Genomic DNA, 26,315 nt, shown 5'->3' with positions numbered 1-26,315 from the left:
TAGATTTCTATAGTGGTATGTCTATATATATGTATGTGTACATAGATATGTACATATGTGCACACACATTTATAAATCACAGTGTACTGTTACCATCATTCTACCAGTTCAAGTGAAGTGTAGCAATCTTACCTCCCTTTTTTTCATCGTTGTTGCAGCTTTCGTGTACCAATGAATTGATTCTGACTCATAATGACCCTCCCTCATTTATAATATTATTGCTTTAGCTACTTTCTATACATGCATTAGAATCACATTAGATTGTATTATACTTTTTGCTTCAACCATCAAACATAATACAGGAAACTCCAGAGGAGAAGAAAAGCTTATTGTATTTACTTCTATTTTTGCTTACCATACTCTTTCTTCCTTCCTGATATTCCAAAATTCCATCCTTAATTATTTCCTTCATTTCTGGAAAACAGACTTTAACCATTCTTTTAGGGTAGTTCTTCTGGTGGCAAACTCTCTCAACTTTCCTCTGACTGAGAATGTCTTGCTTTCTCCTTCATTCCAAAAGAATTTTTTGTTTTTTCTGGATTGACAATTCTTGTCTTTCAGCACTTGAAAAACGTGCCTCTTCATTCTGGCCTCCGTGGTTTCTGATAAGATATCCACTCTCATTCAAATTGTTTTTTTCCCAAAACGTAAGGTGCCATTTCCCTCACTCCTTTCAAGGTGTCTTTTTGTTTTGCTTTGCTTTTAGAGTTCAGAAGTTTTGATTAGGTTTCCAATCACCACCCTCACTGCCATTCAACTGATAGGCACTTTTCTTCCAAAAACCACATAAAAACCAAAATCTCTAGGTCAGCAGACTGTAGAGTTTCAGACTTAGGTATTCCAGTGTTTAGAAAAGCACTTCACAAGGCTGTCTCTTAGGGCTGGCAAATTCATCATGTAAACATTCCATGGGGCAAAAAGTAAACAAAGTTTCAATCAGTGTACAAGCAGAACTATACAAACCTCTTTCTGTGCTCAGTGAAAGGCATTACATATTTTCTAGCTCCCCAAATCCAAACTATCCCTGAATCCTGACTTTTTCTTTCTCCTTGCTATCTCTGCTTTTTGTCATCCCTATCTTTTTCCTCAGAATTACTGAAAGGTTTGCCTTTCTACCTAAGAACCAAACCCAATCCCATAGAGTTTCCTAGGAGTGCCTGGGGGATCTGAACTGCTGGCCCTTTGGCTAGCAGCGATAGCACTTAACTACTATGCTACCAGGGTTTCTGGATTTCTATCTAGAGTGGGACAAAACAGACTGTGGCTAGGGAAAGTGCTGCAGTTTCTTTTTCCATTATGATTCTCTTCAGATTCCTGTAGAGCAAAGAGAGGGGAGAGAGGAGTGAAGAAGGAGAACTTCTATCAGAAGTAACTAGGGCAAAATGAAAGGCTTCAACCTAAGAGAAGTTATTAGAGTAAAATAAAGATTGCCTGAACAGGGACTTGACCCCTGGACACTTAGATGAAAACTCCAATGCTATACCAACTGAGTTACACAGGCCCTTTTCTGTGTTTTTTCTTTTCTTTTTTTTTTTTTTTTTTGTGGTTGTTTTTTTCTAGAGCCTGTCTTTTTTGGTTAATTTATGGAAGTTCCAATCCACCAGCCACAGCTTGAAAACCCTGTGGGGCCCTTCTACTCTGTTCTTTAGGTTCTCTATGAGTTGGAATTGATGACAACAGGTTTGCTTTTTTGGTTATATGTGACCAGTTTGTTTCATATTGAGTGTTTTCAAATAGTGTTTCTTGAATTCTCTTCATTGCCAAGAAGATTTTGTTTGAAAGAGACGTTGTCATCTCTCAGATCATTTCCCTTTTTGTCTCTTTGCCTTGTATCGCTTTAGATTTTCAGAACCAGAATGACTTCCGCTAGACAAAGCACTGCCAAGTTTCTGACCATACTGGTGAAGGACTTCATTACTTGCCAAGTGTTGTGCTTTTATCCTAGTTTCTCATTTCCCTAAACACATTGCTTGATGGATTGCTTTTAAATGTTTCCCCATTTCTACTCCAGAACAAGAAGCCCTTCACACTAATGTGCTCAATAACCCTCTGTTCCCCATTACAGGGTCACTAAAAAACAACACAGAAAAGGAAGGACTGAAAGAGGAGAGAAAGAACAGCCTCGATCATTTCTTTAGGAATTTCCTTAGTTTTCTGAGTAGTGTTTGGAGCGTGGGACAGCCTGAGGTTACCAAGCAGAGAAGCTTCTTCCTGTTTTACCTTCCATTCCTGTCACTCCTCCTCTACCAACCGATTCACAGTCTTCAAAAATTGGAAAACACTTTTCAGACGTGGATGGCAACAGACCTCACAGAATTTCAGGTTTGTGAGTAGATAATATTGCATGAGATTTGCATTTACAAACGTACAAATCCTGTAAACAATACTTTAAGGTATAACTAAACTGGCACCCCCCTCCCCCCCCCGGCCGCCTCACACCGGGAGCTGAAATAGCTCAGTTGGGAGAGCGTTAGACTGAAGATCTAAAGGTCGCTGGTTCAATCCCGGGTTTCGGCAGTTCTGTTGACATATGCATAATTATGATCATCTTTTTTTTTTTTTTTATGTAACAGTTGCATTCCAAGGCTTTAGGATTCTAATAAAACTAACTGTAAATAAAGTTAAGCAAAAACTTGTCCGGAAGGAGGGCGCAGCTCAGTGGTAAACCGCATACTTTGTATGTAAGAGGTTTAGGGATCGATCCCCAGCACGTCCAGAGTTTTTCTCTGTTTAAACAGTGTTTAAAGTCATTCTTTCAGGAAAGAGCCCTTGGGTCGTCCACTAGTTGAGAACTGGGCTACCAACCAAAGGGCCACTGGCAGATTCTAGGACACACTATGGAGCAGTTTTATCGTGTCCTATACTGTTCTTTTTTTATATATATATACTGTTACTATGCGTCGGAATTCACTCAACAGGAACCGTTTTACTTAATTTTTCCCCTGAAGGAATACAGATGTAGTTCTCCTAATATTTTCCATATCCTTCCTGCACACATACAAAGGAAAAACATAACCCGGTGGATTGCCTTGAGTGCTCTTCCATTCATAGGCTGTGAGCCTCTACATCCCCTAAGGAGACTGTGACAACCCAAGGAAGACGTTAATAAAGAAAAGAAATGAAGAACCGGATCCCAACGGAATCACTTGAAACACCAGACACAAAAGCCTGCACATTAACAGGTGGTTCACCTTGGCTCCCATTTGTACTATCATAAAGACAGAAAGGCAGAAAAAGGGATGGGGGAAGGGTCCCGCGGAAAGTCTTCTTTAGTGCCCTGTGTTTTCTGGGACAAAGGATGGAGCAAAAGCAGAGAAGCCCCCTTAATGCCCACCGATTTCTGTACCAGTTCTCGGTCTAAAAATGAGAGATGGACGGCTGTAGGCCCTGAGTCTTTTTAGATGAGCGAGCAGCTTGGACTCTGGGCAAGGTAACGAAGGCTCTCAGGGAATTAGAAGCTTTCCTAATACGAAAGGAGAAGAAATAATTAGAACTAACACATTCCCAATTGATATTCCATAATATCAATTTTCCTGTATTTCCTCACTCATTCCATTTTCCTCCTTATTTTAAATTTTTAAATAAAACTTTTACTGGAAACCTCAGTTAGCATCAGAAAGAGGTAGACCCATGTGAAGAATCAGGGAAAGATTTTCTATGAAAACGGAAAATAGATACAGGTAGTTTCCGACTTAGGCCATATTTGAGTTACAATGAACCACACTTACAACCCTCATGTTTTTTTTTTGGCTGTCCATCTTGTCGCTAGTAGTATGTTCTGCATACAATCTTGGCTATGTTATCGTTCTCGTGCCAAGCATGCAAAACAAATAAAGAACGAATTTTTTAAAATATTGACAAAGAAGGCAACAATAAGGAAAACTAAAAAAAAAAAAAAAAAGATATTCGAGTAGCTTGAGAATTGACTTGGGACAGTGGCCTTAGTGGGGGACTACTACAAATAACAGGTGAATGTGTCACAGGTATGCTGAATACTTCCTCTGTAAAGAACAGCAGCTGACTCTGTTCCTTCACAGTCAATCTTATCACATCTGCTGTGTATGACCAGTAAACTTCTAGGAATTTCTAGTGCACTGCTGCTAACTTTCTAATGCGTTATGAATTGAAAAATGCCTCTATTTCTGTATGTATTTCTGTTGAGTCAGAGGTGTTTTAAAATTGCTAAATCATATATCCTTAATATAGTGCTGTTCAAAATACATGTTCATATTGAGTGAGTAGTGGCAGTTTGAGTCTCTTGATCAGTTGGTCCATTTCAATTATGTTGTCAAAATCATCTGTGTAGCATTGATTATACTATTTCCTTACTGTTCTTTCCTTGTCTGTAGTCTATAATGATATCCCCTCTTTCATTCCTGATTCTGACACTTTGTGTTGTCCCCCCTTTTCTTGGTCGCTTTTTTTGTTTTCAGTCTTCCTAGAGGTCTGTTAATTTTATTCATCTTTTCAGAGAACCTACTTATTGTTTCATTGATTTTCTTTATTTTGTTTACTTTGAATTTAATTTATTTCTGCTCTTATTTTTACTATTTCCTTCATTCTGCTTGATTTGAGTTTATTTTGCTCTTCTGTACCCCTCTTTTTTAAAAATTTTTAGATCCTTGAAGATAGAGCGTAGATAATTGATATGAGGCTTTTTTCTTTTTTATGCATTTAGTGCTATAAAATTCTCAGTACTGCTTCAGTGTGTCCCATAAATTTTGACATGTTGTGTTTTTATTTTTATATTCTTGAGACTTCCTCTTTGACTTTTTTTTTTTTTTTTTTTTTGACTTATAGATTGTATAAAAGCGGGTGGCTTAGTTTGCAACCTGGAAAATATGCTTTATGTTTCTGTGACTGATTTTTAGTTGATTCCATTGTGGTCAGAGAACCCACTCTGTGTGATTCAATTCTTTTAAATTCGTTGAGGTTGTTTAATGGCCAGGAGTATATGCTCTATCTTGATACATATTCCTTGGGGGCTTGAAAGAATGTGCATTCTGCTCTTGTTTGGTGAAGTTTTATATAAATGTTGATTAGGTCTGTTGGCTGATGGAGTTTTTTAGTCCTTGTATATGTTTGTTGATTTTCTGTTTCGTTGCTTTTCAATTATTTAGAGATAGGTGTCGAAGTCTCCGATGATAATTGTGAATTTGCGTACATCTCCTTTTGATTCAATCAGTTTTTTTCCCACATAGTTCATGCCTCTGTTGTTTGGTTCATGCACATTTAACACTGCTATTCAGGTAGTCCCAATTATCTCGTGTTAGTGTTACAAAGAAACACACAACTGTTTTTTCCCTCTGTCATTAGTAATACGTAATACAGTGTGTAATTTGTTACTGTCACCATATCTATAAGATTGTATGTAATTTTTCCAACCTCCCAAGACAAATGAAGCTTGGATTTATAAAGATACTAATAATAAAAGGCATTAATAATGAAAACTCAAAAGAAGAAAAGAGGTATTCGACTTACAGCAGAACCAACTTAGGAAGGAATCGTTAGAACAGAACCCTGTTGTAAGTTGGTGACTTCCTGTTCGTTTTGGTGGATCCATGCTTTTATCATTAAGTGGTATCTATCTCTGTCCTTATTCACTTTTTTTCTGAAGCTTTCATTATTTGATGTAAATATAGCCAACTGAGTTTTCTTTTCATTAATATTTGCATGATGTATCTTTTCAAAAATTCTCTTAGATTTCTACCTGACTAACACGTATGAAATGAGTTCCTTGTAGACAAATTATACAGGCAGTTCCCACGTTACAAAAGTCTGACTTCAAGACAACTGCTTTTGCCCTTTAATGGTAGGTAAATTTGCCCTCACTTTGAAATGATTGAGCCAACCCTACTCCAACAAATTGTTCATCACAACCACCTTTACATGCTGCATGACAGCTTTGAAATCATTGAAAAGGCTTCCAGCCTTTTCTTGCAGAAAAGGAAGGCTAAATAAGAAACATATGCACTTGCTTTGACTTTTCTACAAATTAAAAAAAAAAAAGATTATTGGGCTTTAAATGAAAGCTTACAAATCAAGTCAGTCTCTCATACAAAAATTTATATACATCTTGCTATATACTCCTAGTTGCTCTCCCCTAATGAGACAGCACACTCCTTCTCTGTACCCTGTATTTCCATGTCTATTCAGCCAGCTTCTGTCGCCCTCTGCCTTCTCATCTTCCCTCCAGACAGGAGCTGCCCACATAGTCTCATGTGTCTACTTGATCCAAGAAGCTCACTCCTCACCAGTATCATTTTCTATCTTGTACTCCAGTCCAATCCCTGTCTGAAAAATTGGCTTTGGGAATGGTTCTTGTGTTGGACTAACAGAAAGATCGTGATCCCCGGGGTCCTTCTAGTCTCAGTCAGACCATGAAGTCTGGTCTTTTTAGGAGAATTTGAGGTCCGCAACCCACTTCTCTCCTGTTCCCTCAGGGATTCTCTCTTGTTTTCCTTGTCAGGAATGTCATCGGTTGTAGCCAGGCACCATCTAGTTCTTCAGGTCTCAGGCTGATGTTTATCTACAGATCTGAATTAAAGAATTAAACACAGAGTTAGGAATGCCTACTATTCCTTTTTCAATTCTGCTTTTCTTCAGATTCCTGTAGAGCAAAGAGTGAAAAGAGAGGAGTGAAGAAACAGAGCTTCTAAGAGGAGTACTTAGGGTAAAATGAAGGGCTTCTATGTAAGAAAAATAATGAAGAGTAAATAAAATCCCCTGAAAAGGGACTTGAATCCTGGACCCTGAGATTAAAAGTCTGATGTTGTACATACTGAGCTAACAGACAAGCTTATGTATGTTCTCTTGAGCATAACTTTTAGGTTTCTATACTGCAGTTACAATCCTCTAGCCACTCTTTGGTTCCCCTCTAGGGTCCGTTCTTCTCTTTCCCAGAGGTTCTCTATGAGTTAGAATCGACTTGATGGCAACAGGTTTGGTTTTTGGTTATATGTGCCTAATTGGTTTCATGCTTCATGTGTTCGGATAGTTTTCTTGAATTCTCTTTGTTGCCAAGAATACTTTGTTTGAAAGAGGTGGTGTCATCAGTTGGATCATTCCCCTTCCTTCTCTCTTTGCCTTGTATCTCCTTAGATTTTAACAACCAGAGAGGCGACCTGTACAGAAACCACTGCTGGGTTTCTGAGCATACAGCTAAATGTGAAGGACTTCATTACTTGCCAAATGTGGTGGTTTGTCCTTTTGCTTCTTATTCTCCACCCGCACTGATTTTTCTGGAAGCAACACGAATGCTACTCTTCTTCATATCCCTCTGCATTGTCTTGTACATTTTTCTTGCAGCCTTGGGAAACAGGAGAAAAGAGTTGGAGAGAATTTGAAGACCTATGAACATATACCGTAATGATGGGGATGTAAAGGAGCCTGGGTTTAATCTTCTAAATCTCTGTGCTTACATTTCTTAATGATGCAATTTGTCTACCAGTGTGAGCCACGCCTTCTCACTTTCTTTCTCCCCTTCCTCTTCCTTTTTTTTCTTCTCTTCCTTCTTCCTGTCTTTATTCACTGTTTGCTGCCACACCCAAAGGAAGAGGCGAATCATATTGATGAATTAATGTTCATTAGGGCATACCATCTCGAATATGATCGAAGATTGTTCATGAGTCTTGATCTAAAACTCGAGAAAATACTGTACAGGGAATCTGGGAACAAATGGGGAAGTTTTGGTGTGAAGAAGACTAACCTCTATGAGGAGGAAAGACAGAGTATGTCTTCTGGGAAAAGAGTGTTGTTTATTTCTCAAAAAAACTCTGCACTTCCAAGAAACCAAGGCTATGTGAAAACAGAGAATTTGCAATTGCTGTACTTTAGGAATTTGTGGATTTCTCTTCTCTCCTACCCTATGAATATATAAGGCATAGTTGGGGTTGGGTCACACAAAATTGCTTGGATTGTTTTGTGAATCAATAGAAAAAGAGCTAACTTTTAAGCAAAATACCTAAGAGTTAGCATTTCAATAAGAGAAGTGCTCTTCCAAGGTATTTTGGTTCTCCTCTCCTCACAGGAAGTAGTTTGGAAGTCACCAAATTGCACATCAGACCACTGGAAAACTCACCAAGGGAGGTTTGGGACCCACTACCTCCTTCCACCTCCATATCAGGTGATAGAGGATCAAGTTGTTAAAATCTATGCTATGAATGAATTCTGATAAAATATTTTGCTGGTGTTAAAAATAGGCACTTCTGACAGGAGGAGCTCTTGTTTGAGATTCCAGACCTTTCTCCTTGGAGGAATGCCATCTTATCTTTGAGACAGGAAAGGCCTGAACATACCAACCTCTGGAACTCCCTCTCCTTATGCTGTCATCTGCACATCTTTATTGAAGAGTTTACTTCTTGACTTGTATTTCTCCATCCAAAAACATCATTATCATCTGTGACTTAGAGAAGAGCGCCATCGAAGAAATACGTCACTTCTGACCATAGCACAGTTTATTAATTCTATGTAATTGTTTTCAGTGGTTTCAGATGTTAAATTTTCTTCCAATTTCAAAGTTAAACATTTGAAAATGGAAACTGAATACTATGGAAATTTGAAGCCTTCCTAAGAGAAAAGTACGAGAAATGGGCAGAATCAACACATCCCAATTGATAGTCGACAATATCTATTTTCTTGTATTTCTTCCTTATTTTAAGTCTTTAATAAAACATCCACTGGAAACCTCTGTTAACATCAAAAGGAGGTAGATAGATGTGAATAAGCAGGGAAAGGTTTTTCTCTCAAAAAGGAATATAGATCCAGGTATTTACGACTTAGGCCGTATTTAAGTTACAGTGAACTGCACTTACCATCACCCTTTTTTCTACATCTGATCATTAGTAATATGTCCTACACACAATGTTGCTTATGTTATCATTGTCGTGCTAACTCCGCAAAATAAATAAATAAATAAAGATCGAATTCTTTAAAATATTAGCAATAAATTGCTACAGTAATATAAACTAAAAAAAAAAAAGAGATATTTGAATTAAGAATTGACTTGGGACACCGTCATTAGTGGGGGACTACTACAAATAAAAGGTGACTGGGTCATGGGTGGTGGTGTAGAGTTTAAGAGCTACATCTGCGAACCAAAAGAACAGCAGTTAGAGTCCACCAGCACTCCTTGGAAACACTGCAGGGCAGTTCTACTCTGTCCTACAGGATCCTTATGGGTAGGAATCGAATCCATGGCAGCGAATTTTTGTTTTTGTTTTTTTTGGATCACAGGTATGCTGTATGCTTCCTTTATAAAGAAGATAGGCAGCCTCTCTTCCTTCACAGTCAATCTGATCATATCTGCTTTGTATGACCAAGAAACTTTTAGGAATTTCTGGTCCACTGGTTGTACCTTTTGAAAACTACCTCTAAGACTGTATTTCCTTGAATCAAAGGTCTTTGGAAGACAGAAAGAGGTGTTTGTTCCCAGCCCTCCAGTCTATCCCTTTATGAAGCCGGGATGCCTTTACTTCTCGATTTTCTCCTCCGACACAAAAATAAACAGGAGGTAATCAGGAGAGAGACTGTCTGGCTTGTAAATTTAACTGGCCACATGTTGGTTGTGTTTCTCAGGTCAAATATTTATCCTTTAGGATGTATTTTATGGACTGAGGCGATGTGGTCATTCTATGTATTTGCTCTTTTTTTTTTTTTTTCTGTTATCCACGTGTTCTCTATAGACGCTTTAAGCAAACACGAGTATGTTTCCCACAGTCAATATTGCACAGGGGAGCAAGGAATGGGGAGAAATTAGGGTGCTGTGAGCAGAATTACAAATTCAAGGCCCAACCCTAGATCCACTGAATCTGTGGTTCAAGCCCTCCAAGTGATACAGATGCCAAAACTTCAGAAGCACTGCTGTGTACATTTGAGAAGGAAATCTAAGGGCCAGGTGTGTGCTGAGGAGAAAGAGTGGCTCCTGGGGTTTGCTGTCCATTCCCAAGTGGTTGCTCTATTTCCCTTACATGAAGATTTTTTCATCTTTTCAAGACCCCCAATAGATTAGGTGACTTTGGAGGTCACACAAAACATCCCTTATTTTCTGGATGAATTCACAATGGAAGCAAAGTGATGCTCTCTAGTCAAAAAACCTGAAGTCCAGTCAAGCTATTTGGGTGTCTGTTATACATTGAATTGTGTCCCACCAAACAAGTGTGGTAAATCCTAACCTCTATGCCTGTGGCTACAATCACATTTTGAAATGGGTAGACTTTGTTATGTTCATGAGGCAGGATTAGTGTTGGGTGTATCTGGAGTCAACCATTTATAAGATATAAATGGAGCAATTAAGCAAGCAGAGATGGCATAAGATAGATGCCATGCCACATGGAGATCTCCAAGGAACCAGGGAACAAAGGCTGAAGAGAAAAGGAACTTCCCCCAGAGCTGACACAGAGAGGAAGCCATCCTCTAGAGCTAGTGTCCTGAATTCAAACTTATAAAAAAAAATAAAAAATACTTATAGCCTCTGTTAATTAATGGTGTTCACTTGTGGTATTTCTCTTATAGCAGCACTAGATAAGTAAGACAGAGTAGTGGTCCTCAATTTGAAATCCAAGCTAAAAAGACTGCAAGTTCCAAAACAGAGACTGTAATCTTTATCTCTGTCCTCACAGAAAGACTTCGCAGTCTGGACCCTGCTGCCTCTCCAGGTGCCACATCATGATTAGGCCAATCTTCTGGTCTAGGACCAAGTTGTTAAACCTATAACATAAGAGAATTGCAACTATTCTTGGCATTAGGCAGGCTTGTGATCTGAAAGAGGCTGCTTTGTGGCTAACAGGCCATTCCTCTTCCTCCTTGGAGGAAATTGTGCCGCTACACACTTTCTTCTTTGTGCCCCCATATGCATTCTTGTTTCCTAAGCCACTGCTTTCTTTCTGTTGGACTCTTGTAAGGAACTTCAGTTGTATGGCAACCTTGGCTTTCCGGATTCTTCACTCTTCCAAGAACCAGATGTAAGCAGCATAGAAGTCCACTGCAAAAGTATGGGTGAGCTTTGTCCTAGCATAGAAACACCACAAAATTTAGTAAAGCAAAAATAAAGTTTTATTTGGCATGTATTCAAAGACACAGAAGTAGGAAATGGACAAATATGCTGCTAGAGCCATGTCTATCCAAGTCAAAGGAATATTATAGAAGAGTCAGAAATAAAAAAACAGACATGCATGCTGCCACAGCCATATCTGTTCAATTCCAGGGAATGTTCCACAATGAACAGTATATATAAACATTACAAAATGGGCAAAACCAAAAATTCGCTCACACTTTCAAATGATTGAACCAACCCTACTCCAACAAACTCTTCATGACAACCACTTTTACATGCTGCATGCGCAGCTTTTAAATCACTGAAAAAACTTCCAACCTTTTTTCACCTCAAAGAAGGCTAAATAAGAAGCAAATGCAACTGTTTTGACGTATTTACAAATTCGACTTAAAGACACTGTCAGGAAGAGATCTGTTTCATAACCGGGGGACGGCCTATAGTCATATGTTACAATCCACTTGCCAATTTCTGTGCTTTAATTGGTTTATTTAGAGCATTTACATTCAATGCAATTGTTGATTATTCCAGAGCTTAGGTTTGGCATTTTATTTTTTATTTTCTTTGTATGTTCTCTCTCTTTATTTCTTTTTTTGCTGTTTTTTTATGGATTACTTGAACTTTTTACAAATTCATGTTAATTTATTGGGTTTTTGAGTGTATCTCTTTGCATAGATTTTTTTAGTGGTAAAAGAGTATATATATATGTATGTATGTAAGTATGTATGTATACATAAATCGCAGTGTGTCATCGTATTACCAGTTCAAATTAAGTGTAGCAACTTGCTTAGGCTGCCTTCTCTAGAGAAGCAAGACCAGTCAAGCATATAAAAATATATATGGAGAGAGGTAGTTACATCAAGGAAATGGCTCCTGTGGTTGTAGAGGCTGGAATATCCAAAGGCTATGGGTTAGGGTAGAGACTTCTTCTGATTCACATAGCCATGGGCTGGCACAGCCAAGATTGGTAGGCCAGACAGCAGGGCTCTTGCTCACAGGCTTTGAAGACTGACTTATCCCAAGACCAGTAGGCAAGATGGTAGGTAAGGTGCTAGCTCAAGTCTGAAGAACCAGAAGTCAGAAGAACGGAAGCCAGCTCCAGGATCCAGAGCAAGCTAAAGCTTAAGATCCTTGCCAAAGAGTCCACCTATACTGGATGCAGGCCACATCCCCAAGGAAATCCTTTTCATCTGATTGGCTACTCACGGCAGATCCCATCATGGAGGTGATCACATATCAAATCTCATCATGAAAGTGATCACATCATCATATAAGTGCCAAACTACAGGGAAGCTGCCAAACCACTGAGAATCATGGACCAGCTAAGTTGACACACAACCTTAATGATCACACAACCTTACTTCTCTTTTATGGGGGAGGGAGTTTAATCTTCCGCATCTCTATGCTTGCTCTTCTCAATGATGCAACTTGCCTACAATGAGTGAGTCAGTCCTCCTTCTTTTCATTTTCTTTCTAATCTCCCTCCTCTTTCTTCTTCTTCTCTTCCTTTTTTATGCCTTATTCACTGTTTACTGCTCACATCCAAAGGAATAGGAGAATTATCTTGATGAAGTTTGCACATTAGCATATCCATCCATAATATGATCTAAGAATGTTTGTGACTTTGACCTAAACCTGGAAAAATACTGTACAGGTAATCCAGGAACAAAAGGGAAGTTTTGGGATGAAGAAAGAACTAAGCTGTCTAGGAAGGAAAGATGGCATGGGACATGGGATAAGACTATTGTTTATTTCTCCCAAATAATTCGTCACTTCCAAGAAGCCAAGAGTATGTGAAAACCGAGAGGATGTGTAATTGTTTTACTTTAGGAATTTGTGGATTTCTCATCTCTCCTCCCTTACAAATATGTAATGCATAGTTGGTGGTGGGTCCCACAAAATCACTTTGGATTGATTTTTCTGTCAATCCACAAGGAAGTTAGAGAAAAATTCTAAGGAAAATACCTAGGAGGTTAACATTTCAATGACACAACCGTCCCTCCAAACTTTTTTGGCTCTCTTCTCCCTACTTGAAGTAGCTTGGAAATCTCCAAACTGCACCTCAGACATCAGGACCACTCTCACAGGGAGGTTTGGGACCCACAACCGTGACCCACCTGCATATCAGGTGATTCTTCTACTTGTCGGTAGAGAATCAAGTTGTAAAAATCTATGTTATGAATGGATTCTAATAAAATATTTTCCTGAGGTTAAAAGCTGTCATTTCTGACAAGGGGAGCTCCTGTTTGAGCTTTGAAACTCCATGGAGCAGCACCATCTTATCTTTGAGACAGAAAAGGTCTGAGCATACCAGCCTATGGCACTCCCTCTCTTGCTATCATCTGTGCTCCTTTATTGCAGAGTTTAGTTATTGGCCCTTATTTCTCCACCCAAGTGCATCATTATTGTCACCGAATTAGACCAGTGATCCCTCGAAGAAATATGTCACTTCTGTTTATCTCAGTTTATTAATTCTAAGTAATTATGTTCAGAGCTTTCAGGCGATATTTGATTTCCTTTTTGAATGGTGTTAAATTTTCTTCCAATTGCAAAGTTAATAATTTGAAAACAGAAACTGAGTGCTCCCTAGCAACTTTTTCCCTTTCAGGTTTGGACTACTTCTTTAGTGTGTTGGTCATGTGGCCTGATGGATAGGCCTCTGATTCCAGAGCAGAAGATAGAAGTTTCCAGTCCATACTTGGTCCCTTGCTTATTGTTGGGCAAGAAGTGGAAGGTTCTTGAATTGACATCCAGTGGTTGGCTCTAGAGTTGTTGCTGGAGGGGAGGGGTGGAGATTGGGTTGTTTCTCCTGTCACAGATCAATAAACAAACCAAAAACTCAAACCAAACCCGTTGCCATTGAGGTTTAGTCAATACCATAAGGATTAAACCTGTTGGGGTCCACTGTATTCCCACTCATAGTGATCCTACAGGGTAGAGTAGAACTGCCCCTTAAGGTTTCTAAGGGTGTAAATCTTTATGGAAGCCAACTATCCATCTTTCTCCCTCAGGATGGCTCTTGGGTTCCACCACAAACCGCTTAACCATTGTACCACCAAGGCTCCACAAAGATGAACAGTTAACATTAAAGAGTTTCAAAAGCCAAAAATGGGCCAAGTCTCAAGAAGACAATGAGCAAACTTATGTACCCACTAATTGCCATTATACTAGATTTGGTCAATAATTTGCATTAGGTCACTGGCAACAAACCACTAAATGTACTATATAAAGAGTTGGTATCGACATTATAGTGACCCTGGTTTTCCTGGCTCACAGACTTGCTTTAGGAATGGGAGATGGAGGCCAAGAAAAAGATGTGACAAATAAAATAGCCCACTGTAAATGATGGAATAAGCGTCTCTGGAGAATGCTCGGTTTCAAAGGTCTTCTAAGGAAAAGTTAGAAATACGTGTGTGTGTGATGGTGATGTGGTTATTAAGCCTGAACCTGCTCTTGAAATCTGGACCCTCACTCAGAGTCTGTTGTACATCCATTGAGTTATCCTAGCTCAGGGATTCAACTTTTCCTGACAATTACTGTCAAATACTCCATGGTGAAAACCCTGGTGGCTTAGTGGTTAAGAGCTTTGGCTGCTAACCAAAAGGCCAACAGTTCGAATCCATCAGGCGCTTCTTGGAAGCTCTGTGTGGCAGTTCTACTTTGTCCTATATGGTGGCTATGAGTTGGAATCGACTCAAGGGCAACGGGTTTGGTTTTTTGATTTTATTCTCTAGCCATTGTTTGTGTTATTTTCTTTACTTTGTAAGCAAAACCACTAATATTTGATAAAGTCAAGGCAAAATCTTCAGGTAGATCCCCCTTCTACATTCAGCATTGCTTCCTACCACCAGCAATGACATTTGTTTTGGTTATCTCCGAAGTCACCAAGATCTGGGCTTCTGCAGTGCAAAGAAAAACACGTCATGTGTGTCCTTCAAAGTGTGCTGTTTATCCTGGGACCAAAAGACCAGTTCTGAACTCGCATAGCCAGAGTTTCAGATGGAAGGAGATGGAGTTTTCTGCAGAATAAATGATCTCAGCCCACTTTCCTTAGAGAGAGCCTTCTTACTACTTGTGAGCTTAAAGGAAGCACAAGAGTGATGGAGAGCTCAGAAATATTCTATCTCCTCGATGATCCGGAATCGTTTGCATCCACACCGATATGAGGTCCCAGCCCTCTTCCACACACTTCTCTTTTTTTTTTTCTTTCCTGTGCAGCAGCCATCTATGTTCCTTCCCAGCATCTGCAGCCTCCCTTTCTTCATCAGTGGACTCATCACACTGCCCCTTCTACCCATTTTCCCCTCCCCACTTTCTTTGAGTTTACTGCCCCTCTCCTGGGGTGAAGTTTCCCCTGGTTCCTTATTCCCCATTCAAATTTCTAGGCCAGTGGTTCCCAAACCTATCTGATGGTATGAATTACCTGGTGACAATTCTAAACTATACAAATTTATGCTCCACCTTATTTCAATCCAATCAGGAACTGGTAAGTGGACCTAGGGATCCATATTTTTATAACATTCTCAGGCTATTATTCCCAAGCTTTGGTGCCACTGAAATCCACACTATAGCACATATGACCCTTATGTCTTTGTGTTAGAGGCTCATTAGGGTTTATTATATTACCTTTTAATATCTTTCTGCCCCTGAAGACCAGTAGTCCAAATTCTGGGTGTCAAAAACTCATTGCCATCAAGTTGATTCTGACTCATGGTTGACTCATAATGACCATATAGGACAGAGTAGAACTGCCCCATAGGGTTTTCAAGGCCATAATCTTTACAGGGGGAACCCTGATGGCACAGTGTTTCAGAGCTAAGGTGCTTGTTGGAACCCACCAGCAGCTCAGCTAGAGAAAGTTGCAGCAGTTTGCTTCCATAAATACTTTCAGCCTTGGAAACCCTGTGCGGCAGTTCTACTCTATCTTATAGGGTCACTGTGAGTCAGAATCCACTTGATCCAATGGGGGGTTTAATCTTTATGGCAGTAGAGTGCCACATCTTTCTCCCCACAGTGCCTGGTGGGTTCCAACCACCAATATTCTGGTTAGCTGCTGAGCGCTTAACCACTGTGACAGTAGGGCTATATTTTTATAGAGCTTTAGGGGAAGATCCTTTTTTATTTCTTCCAGGTTCTGGTAAACACAGGTGTCCCTTGGTTTATACCTGTAGCATAACTCTGCGGCAGTCTTTCCTCTGTCTGTGTCTCTGTCTTTTCCCCTGTTTTGCAAGGATACCACTCAGATAGGATTAGGGCCCACACTAATCCAATATGACGTCACGTCAAGTTAGATGATCACATCTTCAAAGAACCCGTTTCCAAACAAGATCACATTCACAGATACTGGGAGTTAGGACTTCAACTTATCTTTGTTGGGGGGACACAACTGAATCCATAACCCTCCTGTATGTATATACCAGGGATTATTGAAACACTTCCTGATTAACGAACCTGTGGTTTATTTTTTGACGTTTTCTATTATAAAATTTAAAAAGACTAGGCATGATCATATTTCATCTTGCATTTTTACCCATGTGTATTTTGAATTGATTGGTAACAAAAGGCTTGCTGGTTGGGAGGATAAATGCAAATAATATTTTTCTAGCTACAGCTGTGTAAGTTTTGAATCTGTGCATATAACATAATAGAAGCTCAGTGAATGTATGTTAGAGAAAAAGAACTGGCATAATTTAATGCAAACACATGAAAAGTTACTTAGGGCATATCACTTTTCTTTTGGGAGTGAGAATTCTGCAGTCACAAATGGTTTTGATCAATAGAATCAGAACTTACAGTACAGTAAGTGAGGTAGAGGATTTAGGGGTGGGGAGACAGGAAATTGGTTTTCCATGGAGAGGAAAAAAAACAAGGTTCTACTAGGACTGGAACCCAGGATTTATTATTGACAAGACAAGACTTTGAACCAACTAAGCCGTAGCGCTTATAGGAAGGCGTGGCTTAGTACTGTTTTTGTCCTGTTTGATTAGATGAAATATTCTTGCTACAAAATCTACATGATCCAGACCAGTTTACTGCAAGAATGTGGACAAACACAAGAAGATATTTTGCTTACTCACATGTGCTGTAGAACTAATAAAGCAGGAAAAGTTTCCAGCCACTTGAGTGTCAGCCCCGAAAATTCAGTTAGCCCAAGGATAACCGCCAGCAAAAGCTGAGGCAGCCCAATGGTTCCAAATGGGATGTAGGTTTCGAGAAATGAATTTCACTGTTTTTGTACCTCACCTTTTGTAATTTAGACTCCTCATTAGGATGCCCTAAGCGAGGGTCTCTAACTAAAGGAATTTCACTGAGACTCAGACTGCCAAGTGATCATCACTTGCACTCACAGAAAGCAGTGATTTGTAGGGGATGGAATGGAGGAGAAGAAAAGGCTGAGAGGGCTGAGTCTCTCTCAAAACCCCACAAGGGCAAAACCGAGCGCTATAATGACTCTAAACAGAAATCCAGAGGTGCAGAGCCTCTTGGGAGAAGGGGGGTGCGAAGTGAGACCTGCTGGCCACACTGGGTTCCTGGATCCAGGTACAGTCCTCCTAAGGTGAAGAGCCCTATGGCTCCAGCGAAATCCCGCAGTGCCTTCTACTCAGCTAAGCCTGGTTTGAGGCGCATTAGGTCACCCACTGTTCTGGTCTCAAACCCGCACTTGCACCCTGCGGTGATCGCCCCACCCACCCACCCACCCTAGTTGCCTGCCGCATCCTCTCCACGCTCAGAGGGCTGGGTCGGGTAGCTGTGAACGTGCCCGCAGCTCTGCGCCACAGAGAAGGTCCCGCGTGGGATTGTAGAAGGGCCGGGGAATTCGAAGTGAGGCTACAGGGCCCTGGGCCCCTAGGACTCGCGGGTACTGAAATGCCTGAAGGGGTGAGCAAGGGAGGTCTACAGGGGAGGGGAGTTGCAAGGACCTCGCCCAGGTCGCCTTGGGGATGTGAGAACTGGCAGAGTGCATCCTCTCAGCGCCTGGGGAAGGTGCCAAGGTACGGGTCAATTGCAAACTGACGTCTGCTCTGAGATCTGGGAAATAAGACTGTCCACACATGCAGCAAAAACTGGAAGATCTGTTGTCACAGTAAGGAAACTCTCTCACAAACGCTTACCTTTACACACTCGCACACAACCATGACTGGATTTCCACGTGGGTGAGGCGGGAGCTCCTCTGTTCTCTGGGTGCGGACATAAAGAATAAAATCCCGCTGCCCACCCCCAAGCCCCAGATGCAGCTGACAAGAGGCTTCACCTCCGCCTGGTCACAGTCCCATCTGTGCGTAAGCAGTAAATTTTAATAATTTTCTGAACATGAATCTCTTTTTCGCTCCTGGAATTTGATGGATTGTGTTTTTTTTTTAATTCGTCTGTCTTCGCGCTTTATGATATCCGGGTATCATAAGCACACAGCAAAGGAGAAAAACTCAAGTCTCCGGTGTCCCGGCTTGAACCGAAGATCAAACTCTTTGCCGCCAGAAAAAGTGTGAAAGTCTTATCCTTCACTCTCCCTCAACCTTCCCAGTCCCCCAGTTTCTCCTTGCACAGCAAACATAGTCTCTGGGGCATATTATTTCGTCCATTTTTTATACAAATAAGGAAATTGCAAACCATTGTAGGGCATTTTCACTTGAGGTATGGTGGAGTGATTTCCAAACCAATACAGAAAGAGCTTCTTTCTTGCTTGACGGCATAGAATTCGTTTTATGGATGTTTGACAATATATATCTTGCCCATACAAACAAGCTGCAATAAATAATATTCCTTATCTGACATGGCAAGTCGGTGTGAGTGCTTTCTATTCATGGAATTGCTGAAGCAGTCTATGCGATAGTGTGATGGTAATTCTGTTGGATCTTGCCTAATATACATTCCCACCAGCATGCCACAATGGTCTGGTTTCCTACACTATTGCAACCACTTTGTATTAATACATTAATAACAATAACAATAATAGCAAGCCCACTGTATTCTATTGGATTGATTCTGGCTCATGGTGACCCCATGTGTTACAGGGTAGAACTGCTCTACAGGGTTTTCTTGGCTTTAACATTCACAGAGGCAAATTGTCAGGCCTTTCTTGCCTTTCTCTTGTGTGTGACTCTATGGTTCCAAACCAGTAACCATTAGCTTAGCCCATAAAGATTTATCCTTTGGACACGAAATACCGTTCTAGATATAAAGAATAGTCAGAAATGACAATAGTCTCATTTTCTTTAAAAGGCTGTAATTTATCTTAACCTACTATTTTTTTTTTTTTTACTATTAGGGAGATATGTCTTGCTTATGTTCTTCAAGCACGCCCTAGTTGAGGGCTCGGCTGCCAACCGAAAGTCTAAATTCAGCAGCTGCTCCTTGGAAACTTTATGGGACAGTTTCACGCTGTGCGTATAGGCTTGCTATGAGACGGAAGTCACTGAATCGCAACGGGTTAAGTTTTTGGTAATTCCCTTCTCCGACGGATTCCGATTACAATAGAGTTGGCAGCCATGGGATTCGAACCAACGTCCCCGCAGAGAGTGGAACCTTAATCCAGCACCTTGGAGCGCTCGGCCATGCTACCGTGCTCCCAAGAAACTCTTAAATCATTATATTTAGGAAGATACAAGAGTGTTTTCCATGACGTTATACTTGTCCTAAAACATTTCTACACGATACTGGTCCAAAACTAAAATTTATTGGAGATTTATTACGTGCCATGCACCTTCCTTACATTTACTGTCATTCAGTCCTATAAACTGCCTCAGTGATAGGTACTGTTACTATGATCTGCATTTTCCTGATGGAGATTAGGAGATACAGAGATAATGAGTAACCTGCTGAATGTCACCCAGCTGTAAGGGATATTTAAAGCAGTAGTGGCAAACTTCACTGTGTTATATATTTATTCAGTTGGTGGTAAAATTCTGAAATGATTTTGATGAAGGCTATGTGACAAACAGAGCAACAGCAAACTTATGTATGACTTAGCACTAATAGCTTTTGGGGAATGGAGACGTATTAAAAAAAAACCAGGAAAGCCATTGTAATCCAGTAGACCTTACAGGACAGAGCAGGACTACCCAAAGGGCTCCCAAGGAGGACCTGATGGACTGGAATAGCTTGGCCTTTTGGTTACTAACCCAACTCTCGATCACTGTGCAATCAGGGTTCCACTGGTCGGAGCATGGTATATGGAAGTCTAATATTTCGGTAATTTCACTGATGCTTGAAATGTTTCCAGTGGAGAAATTTACTAAAAGGAATTTAAGTGGTGCCTTCTTAGCACAGCAGGTAGCCGGTCAGTCTCATAATCTGAGGATCCTGATTTCAAGCCTTAGGGAGAATACCAAGTTTTTTCTTGTCTCTTCTACTAAACTCTTTTGAAAAAGAAACGTAGTAGGAAAAATTATCACACTGATCAAGTTTTTGAGTACAAAACACAGATTCCAGAAGTATCTCTGAGTATTCTTGAGTAATGGGATTATAGGTAGGGAGCAGGACCTATAATTTTTAACACTCTGTCAAGGAATCCTTAAAAAACTTTATCAATTTCTTTTTGTAGCCAGACAGCTTTTAAATACGATGACTGCAGTACAACATAATATCAAACTCTGGATTAGTTACCTATTGCTACTGTAGGAAATTATCACAAATTTAATGGCTTCAAAAAACAGACATTTATTATTTTCAGTTCTGGAGGTCAGAAGCCTGAAATGGGTCCTAGGGAACTAAACTCAAAATGTTGGCAGAGTTGCATTGTCTCTGGAGACTATGGTAGAGAATTCACTCCTTGAGGTTCCCAGCATCTGACACCACCCACATTCTTTTGCTCAAGTCTACACTATGCTGATCTCTGGTTCTGTTGTCTCGTTGCTTTTTCTAACTGTGAACCACCTTTCTACCTCTTATAAGGATCTTGTGACTATATTGGGCCCACTCAGAAAATGCAGAAAATTTTTTTCCATCTAAACATCCTTAACTTAATTAAGTGTGCAAAATACTTTTTGCCATGTAAGGTAACAGATTCACAGTTTTTGGATATTAGGATGAGGATAGTTTTAGGGGGACATAACTACACATGGTACAGTCTTCCCTCTGGTCTGCGAAGATTCACAACTGTTCTACATGTAAAAACATTCACTTCATCCCAGCATCCCCCAAATAGCAACCCATTACAGCATCAACTCAAAGACCAAAATTCTCATCTAAATCTCATCAGCTCAAAATTCCTAAATCTTCTATTATCTATATCCTCTAAATAAGTATGGGTGAGGCTCTGGCATAGTCCCTCCTGAGATACAATTACTGTTTTTCTGTGAATCTGTGAAATTCAACAAACAAATTATCTGCTCCTCAAAATGCAGTGTGAGACAGGCATAGGGTAAGAGTTTTAGACATTTCGATTAAAGAAGGGAAGAAATTGAAAGACAAAATGGAGTCACTGGTCCCAAGAAGTGTCTAAATCCAGCCAGGTAAATAACATTAGTTATCAAGGCTTGGAGTTAAAGCTATGTGGTTTTATGGCTCTGCCATCAGAGTCATCCTCCCAAAATCATCTTTCCATTTACATGAAAAATGAAGAGCACATGTTTTTACCAACTTCTGCATTCTGAAATCGATCAAACATGGAATCAAGGTGCCTTGATAATTACTGGCAATTGAATTCTGAAATTTGGGAACAAAGAAGAAGGACAAGTAGCTGTAAAATACAGCCTTGGTGATAGAAATAGTGCTGAAGATCACATGACAGAATTTTGCAAGACAAACGACTCCTTCATTGTACATTGTACCTTTTTTCACCAACACAAATGGTTACTATACACATGAAACTAACCAGATGGAATACATAGGAATCGAATTAATAAATCTGTGGAAGAAAATGATGGAGAGCTGAATATCAACAGTCGGAACAAGGCCAGGGGCAGATGGAGGAACAATCCATGAATTTATTATATGCAAGTTCAAGTTGAAGCTGAAGAAAATTAAAACAAGTCCATGAGAACAAAGTGTGACCTTGAGTATATCCTATCCACATTTCAAAACCATCTCAAGAATAGATTTGACACATTGAACACTAATGACCAAAGACCAGTAAAGTTATGGGATGACATCAAGGACATCATACGTGAAGAAAGTAAGAAGTCATTAAAAAGATAGGAAAGACAAAAATGGATGTGAGAAGAGACTCTGAAACTTGCCCTTGAATGTTGACTAGCTAAAGAGAATGGAGGAAATGATGAAGTAAAAGAACTCAAGTGAAATCTAAACAGAAGTTTTCAAGGGGCAGCTCAGGAAGATAAAGCAAAGTATTATGATGAAATGTGCAAAGTCCTGGTGTTAGAAAACCAAAAGGGAAGAACACACTTGGCTTTTCTCAAGCTGAAAGAGCTGAGGAAAAAATTCAAGTCTCAAGTTGTCATATTGAAGGGTTCTATGTGCAAGATATTGACTGATGCAGGAAGCATCAAAAGAAGATGGAAGGAATACATAGAGTAAGTATACCAAAGAAAATTGTACAAATGTCAACCATTTCAGAAGGTAGCATGTGATCAAGAGCCAAGGAGATTGAAAGAACAAGTCTAAGCTGCTCTGAATATATTGAAAAAAAAAAAAAAAAAAAACACGTCTCCAGAACTGACAGAATACCAATTGAGATATTTCAAAAAAAGAAAAAGAAAAACAGATGCAACCCTGAAAGCATTCACTCATCTCTGCCTGCAAATTTGGAAGACAGTTACCTGGTCCACCTCCTAGAAGTGATCCATATTTGTTCCCATTCCAAAGAAAGGTGATCCAATAGAATGCAGAAATTATTGAGCAATATCATTAATAGTACTCAAAAGTAAAATTTTGCTGAAGCTATTTCTAAAATGGTGGCAGCAGTCCATCGACAGGGAACCAGCAGAAATTCAAGGCAGATTCAAAATAGGATGTGGAATGAAGGACATCATTGCTGGTGTTAGATGGATCTCAGCTGAAAGCAGAGAATACCAGAAAGATGTTCCCCTGTGTTTTATTAACTATGCAAAGACATTTAACTGTGTGGATCATAACAAATTATGGATGGCATTGTGAAGAATGGGTATTCCAGAACATTCAGTTGTGCTCATGGAGAACATGTGCATAGACCAACAGACAGTTGTTCGAACAGAAGAAGGGGATATTGCGTGTTTTAAGATCAGAAAAAGTGTGTATAAAGGTTGCATTCTTTCACCATACTAATTCAATCTCTATGCTGAGCAAATAATACCAGAAACTGTACTATATGAAGAAAAACAGAGCATAAGGATTCGAGAAAGACTCATTAATGACTTTCCATATGCAGATGACACAACTTTGCTTGCTGAAGGGAGGGGGGGATCTGAAGCACTTCCTGATGAAAATCAAAGACCACAGCCTTCAGTATGGATTAAACCTCAATATAAGGAAATGAAAAATCCTCACCAATAAAAGAAGTCATGAAAAAGTGAGAAAATAATGAAGCTGTTAAGGATTTCATTTTACTTGGGTCCACGATCAACTCCCATGGAAACAACAGTCAAGAAATCAAAAGACGCACTGTGTTGGGCAAATCTGCTGCAAAAGGCCTCTTTAAAGTGTTAGAAAGCAATAATGTCACTTTGAGGAGGACTGAGGTGCACCTGACCCAAGCCATAGTATTTTCAATTACCTCATAAGCATGTGAAAGCTGGACAATGAGTAAGGAAGGCAGAGAAGAACTGATACCTTTGAAGTATGATGTTGGTGAAGAATTTTGAATATACTATAGACTGCCAGAAGAAAGAAGAAATCTGTCTTGGAAGAAATACAGGCAGAATGTTCCTTAGAAGCAAGGATGGCAAGACTTCATCTCACATACTTTGGACATGTTTTCAGGAGGGACTTATCCCTGGAGCAGGATATCTAGCTTGGTAAAGCAGGTAGACAAAAAAAAAGGTGGCCCTCAATGACATAGATTGACACAGTGGCTGCAACAATGGGCTTAAACATTGTGAAGATAGTGTAAGTCTGGGAAGTGTTTCCTTCCGTTATAACTAGGGTTGCTATGAGTTGGAACTGATTGGATAGCACCTAACAAGAATAACAACAAAGCATGTGTTTGCTTCTGGGTAGTTTTATCAGCCTATTTCCTGTCTATAGAATATTAGGAGTCTGCTACAGGAATTCAGGGGTACATGATTTATTAAGGGAGTGCTCTTCAGGATGGGAGAAGGAAAGAAGCCAAGCAATAATGTGCTCTTGGGTGAAGCCTAGAGTTAGCATGACCCATGTGACAGGGGTGCTAGGATGTAAATCCCATAGCACAGTTGTCCTTGAGTCAAGGGGTTTGAAACTTTGCACCTTCCATTCCCTGCAGTCAGTCATTGGCTGCTGCTGGAAATGGAGTGGTGGCATAATCTACCAGATGTCTCCAAACCAAGGGCAATTCACTGGAGAAGGTAATACAGATAAACCATGCGGCGGTTGGGTCCACTGGCTCTAAAAAGAAAACGGGAAAATAGTTTTTTGAAGGACCAAGATCATGTACTGTTGTTATTTGGTGCTGTCAAGTTGATTTTGACTCATAGTGACCCATGCAAAAGAAAATGAAACACTGCCTGGTCCTGTGCCATCCTCGCAATCAGTGTTATGCTTGAATCCACTATTGTAGCCACTGTCTCAACCCATCCCATTGAGGGTCTTCCTCTTTTTTAATGACCTTCTATTTTACCAAGACTGATGTCCTTCTCCAGGAACTGGTCCCTCCTGATAACACGTCTAAAGTATGTGAGACCGAACCTAGCCATCCTTCCTTCTAAGGAGCATTGTGGCTGTAGTTTTTCCAAGACGTATTTGTTCTTTCTTCTGGCAGTCCATGGTGTATTCAATATTCTTTGCCAACACCATAATCAAAGTCCTCAATTCTTCTTCGATCTTCCTTATTCATTGTCCAGGTTTTGTATGTATAGGAGGTGACTGAAGATACCTCTGCTTGGGTCAGGTGCACCTTGGTCTTCAAGGTGACATCTTTGCTTTTTAACACTTTAAAGAATTTCTTTGTAGCAGTTTTGCCCAGTGCAATCCATCATTTGATTTCTTGATTGCTGCTTCCATCAGTGTTGATTGTGGGTCCAGGTAAAAAGAAGTCCTTGACAACTTCAATAGTTTCTCCATTTATCATGATTTGGCTTATTGGTTCAATTTTGAGGGTATTTGTTTTCTTTACATAGAGAGGTAATTCATACTGAAAGCTGTAGTCTTTGATCTTCATCAGCAAGTACTTTAAAACCCCTTGGCTTTCAGCTAACAAGGTTGTGTCATTTGCATATCTCAGGTTGTTAAGTAGTCTTCCTCCAACCCTGATGCCAAGTATTCAGTGTGCTCAGTAATCATGTATTACCCTTTCCAGTGTCATTAAAGAGCAAGACAGAAAAAGAAAGATTGAAAGAAGGGAGAAAGAACAGGCTGGATCATTTCAATGGAAATTTCTTTAGGTTAATGAGCAGTGTTTGAAGTATGGAACCACCTGTGTTTACCAAGAAGCAAAGCTTCTTCCTGTTTTACCTATTCCTCTGAAGTCTTGCCCTTCTCCTACTCTACCAATCATTCACCATCTCTTGAAATTGGATCCCATTTCCAGACATGGATAGCAACTGAATCCGTATAATTTTGGCTGAGTGCATAGTATGGAATAAGTTAAGACAGTATTTGAAAACACAGGAGCCTCGATAATATTTTCAGGAATGACTGAAAAAGCCTTTACAGGTAGAAGAAAGTGCTGAATTGAAAGACCATTGGACTGGAAGATCTAAAGATCCTGGATTTCAGCAGCTTTAGTTAGTTTTGCATAATTCCTTTTTATTAAACAGGTGCATTACAAGGCTTAGGATTCTAATAGAACCGAGTAGTACATCTATACAATACAGAACTATGTGGTTTTTTGTGTGTTTGTTTGTTTTAAGTCTGTATCTATGTTTAGGAGCCCTGGTGGCTCAGTGATTAAGGTGGCAGTGCTTCGGTAAAGATTAAAAATAACAGAAGCAAGCCCACTGCTGTCAAGTCCAACTCATAGCTACCCCTTAGGGTTTCCAAGACTGTCAACCTTTACAGAAGCAGAGTTCCGCATTTTTCCTCCTGCGGAAGCCAATGTCAGTTTCGGACCGCGGAGCTTTACAGTTAGTGGTAGATAGATTTAACCGCTGTGCCAGGTCTTGAAATCCTACCGAGTAAATCTTCCAAATTCTTATGAATCGGAACGGACTCGACAGCAAATGGTAGGCTTTGACACTTTTTACTTATTTTGACA

At 40.0% G+C, this 26,315-nt stretch overlaps 1 non-coding gene across 1 annotated transcript; it reads left to right on the top strand.

The window, feature by feature from the left end:
- The first annotated feature begins 2,444 nt into the window (after positions 1–2,444).
- Positions 2,445–2,517, top strand: TRNAF-GAA (transfer RNA phenylalanine (anticodon GAA)). The gene has a single exon. It is a non-coding gene; the product is annotated as a tRNA-Phe (tRNA).
- Positions 2,518–26,315: the final 23,798 nt, after the last annotated feature.

Source organism: Loxodonta africana, chromosome 1 (assembly GCF_030014295.1).
Source record: "Loxodonta africana isolate mLoxAfr1 chromosome 1, mLoxAfr1.hap2, whole genome shotgun sequence".
Lineage (NCBI taxonomy): Eukaryota > Metazoa > Chordata > Mammalia > Proboscidea > Elephantidae > Loxodonta > Loxodonta africana.
This window is presented reverse-complemented; position numbering and strand designations above follow the sequence as displayed.